We start from the raw sequence: 3,577 nt of genomic DNA, 5'->3' as shown, positions 1-3,577 counted from the left end.
AAAGGCTAACCTTCCCCCTTGGAAATCGCTGCTGCTATGAAATGATAAAATATTTGTCCCTGCCAACAGTTTCTTGGAAACGACAACATAGCAGTGGGCAGAGCCCTCTGGCACTCAAGACCCCTGTAAGGAGAGGGGCGGCATGTCCCATGGGGCCGAAGTGCTTGGCATTCTCCTGATCGTGGGATGTCCATAGTCCTGACAGACCAAGCAGGCAGGATATGTATGGGGGGAAAACAGTTTGGGCTGTCTTTCTTGAAGGCTGGGAGGATGGGTCTCCTTGAAGAAAAAAATTAAGACTTGTGGCGTGGTCCTTGGCTCCTGAAGCCAAGCCTACACAGAGGGCTCAAGGGTATCCAGAGATTTTTTGATGTTTCCAAAGTCTTTGCCCACTGGTGTGAGCCATCATGTGGCCAGCAGGTCAAGCTGAGTGGGAGGCTGAGTGGGTATCTGGAATCCATTCCCAAGGGGAACTTGACAGCACAAGCTCTGAAAGTGATTAAAAAAACTGACAACATGCACTAGATGTAGGTATCTGTGTTGTAGTTTTCAGCACCTGAACATACCTGCCATGTTGTTCTCTTTCAGAATAAGAAAGGTGGTAGAAATGCAGAAAAGGAATAGAAAATACACCAAAATAAGTTTTTTTTTTTAAACAAGGGAAGTACAGCAAAATGTACTTCACACCACTCACAGTACATTTCTGTATTCTTCTATCTTTCCAAATCATCTTTGCATCTGTTTCATACCTGGCCTTTTGTTTCATCTTGGTTCAGTCATACATGGGTATGTCTGTTAGATCAAAAACAATTGTCCTGTGTAGGTAACATAGCCTGCAGCGTGTGCTTTAAAATACATTCATTTTTTATTTGCATTTTATTTTATTAGTTTTTTTAGAGGAGAGTTTTATTTTAGAAGAAATCTAATCACTCTTCTCATATAATTCTGTGCTCTGGAAATATTTTTCTGCCTCTCTCCTATTTTCTATTGCCTTTCGATGACACAGTAATTGAAGGCTCTAACCTGGTTTCAAATTTCTTCTCAGGCATGAGGAAGAAGGTAAAACCAAACTTTTCTTCAAATACTCATTTGTTTTAATCCCACCTTTATTATTTTTATGCATAATTTAAGGAGGCAAGCACACCTAATGCTCCTTCCTCAGTGGTGAAATCCAATTTTTTTTACTACCCGTTCGGTGGGCGAGTCTTGGTGGGCGTGGCAGGAGAAGGATACTGCAAAATCTCCATTCCCACCCCACTCCAGGGGAAGGATACCGCAAAATCTCCATTCCCACTCTATTCCAGGGGGAAGGATATTGCAAAATCTCCATTCCTACCCCACTCTGGGGACAGCCAGAGATGGTATTTGCCGTTTCTCTGAACTACTCAACATTTCCGCTACTGGTTCTCCAAACTGCTCAAAATTTCCACTACTGGTTTTCCAGAACCTGTCAGAACCTACTGGATTTCACCCCTGTCCTTCTTCCTCCTGTTTTCCCCACAACCACCCTGTGAGGTGAGTTGGGATAAGAGAAAATGACCGGTCACTCAGTCACTCAGCTGGCTTTCCTGCCTTAGAAGTCAGGGTTTCCTGATTTCTAGCCTGTTGCCTGGACCAAACTGGTTTTCCATTTCCATCTTCTTGGAGGACTCACGGGGTTGCTCTAATGGTGATAGGAAGAGACTGGCCATACATTGGTTGATTGCTTTTAAACCCCTGTGGGCTTGGTCCCTTGGTCACAGGTTCCATGATACCCCTGGTGTTGTCCAATAAATCCCATCTCAAAATTAATCCTCCCATTCCTAAATCACAAAAATGAAGAGGCATGAACCTGTCTCCAGTCAAAGTAGAGAGCTAAGAGGGGCTGGTCATGTGGTCACCTCAGCTGACCCAGAGAGTGAATTGTTGCCTTTGTTTTTCCCGGCATTTGTTTATGTACTGGACAAAAAGATCATTTGTCATCTCTGCGGACACAGAATAGTCCAGCAAAGAAAGGAGAGCCTGTGCAAGGCTGGTTGCCCATGAAATGGGCCCAAATTTTGTTTTCTTGGCTTTTTAAAAACTAAATGCTGGGGTTTTGTTTCTGATGCAATGTTTATGCAAACATTGCACAATGTTGAGGAGAAAGGGATGAGAAGCTGGAGAAAGGGACGAGAAGGGCTTCTTGGCAGCTTATCAGCCATTTGCACAGATCAATAGGAAAAGAGTTATTTGCACTTTGTTGTGGATGAGCCAGAAGGACTGGCAACTACCTGACCAGATACTTATCCCAGGACAAGAGAGAGAGAGAGAGAGAGAGGCAGACAAACACAGGTATACATTATGCTATGTTTAAAATTCCATACCTAAATTAAGAGACATTTCAAAAACAAAAACACAAGATTTATGAATTGAATGTAGGAGATCAAAAAGGCTGAAAGAATGACTGGACCAATTGAGCGAGTGGATTTCCACTGGCCCGAATTGATTCCCTTCCTTTTCTTTTTGTAAATCCAGAACAGAGAAGCAGCAGAAAGCTAGCTCATCGGTAAATAAAACCCAAGCTACACTGTCCTGCTAGGCTTTTTTTCCCAGCCAAGGGGCTGAGCCTGCTCATGGCTGGCTGGCTGGCTGGCTGGCTGGGGGTATTTCTCAATTTTTTTTTCTCCAAAGGGATTTTTTTTTTTGGATTGAAGCTTTTTTATTGATATGGGTAATTTGTTTTTCTTGATTTTTGTGGTGGTTTGTGGTACGTAGAGTTTAATGACTCTATCGACGTCAAGTAGGAAAACTCTGTCGTGGTCTTCAGCAGTGATACAGGATGAGAATAGATTTTGCCAGTCAAGAAAGGAGAGGTAGGTGTTTATAAGGTCATAGTTGGCTTTTTTGAAATTGTAGTTTGGAATACTATTATTATGACGATTTTTGTAAGGACGTATATTGAGACAAAAGTCTATCATGCTGTGGTCACTGTTGGAAAAGGGTTCTTTTATTTGTAGTCCATAAATTGAGTTCTTGTTGTTGCAGAAGATGAAGTTAATCATCTTCATCAATTTTCTATGGGTTTCAGAGCAGATAGGGAAGCAGGGGAACTCGGACCCATAAATGGGGCCGGGTGTGTGTGTCAGTTGTTCCTGACTCAGTCCCCAAAGCAGTGGGCCTGCTTGGCCAGCTCTCTAGCAACAGGCAAACCGAACATCTGGTGGGGCTGCCCATCGATTTGGGACATCGGTCTGGCAGCAAGTTTCATTTCTTATTTGTCAAACTCGCAGGCAGCCCATCTCGCCCAGAAGCGACTCTCTCCAGTCCCCGTCCTGAGACTTGGCTGGGGAAGATTGGAATTGTAGTCCAAGACAGGCAAGCCCCCTGGCAGGAGCCCCGGGCTCTGTCTCCTTCCCTGCAGCCACCCTGCTCCTCCCGAGCAGGAGGCTGAGCTGATCCCTCCGGGCTGGCGGCATCCCAGGCGGAGCTGTCCGGGGTACCGCCGGGACTGGGATGTTGCCTCGCGGCCTTTGCGCCTTCCCAGCCACCCGGGAGCCAAAGCCCGGCCTGAGACCACTTTGCTGGTCCCGGGGCAGGTTTTCGCGGGAGATTTGAC

This window comes from Ahaetulla prasina, chromosome 17, assembly GCF_028640845.1.
Source record: "Ahaetulla prasina isolate Xishuangbanna chromosome 17, ASM2864084v1, whole genome shotgun sequence".
NCBI classification, from domain to species: Eukaryota; Metazoa; Chordata; class Lepidosauria; order Squamata; family Colubridae; genus Ahaetulla; species Ahaetulla prasina.
This window is presented reverse-complemented; position numbering follows the sequence as displayed.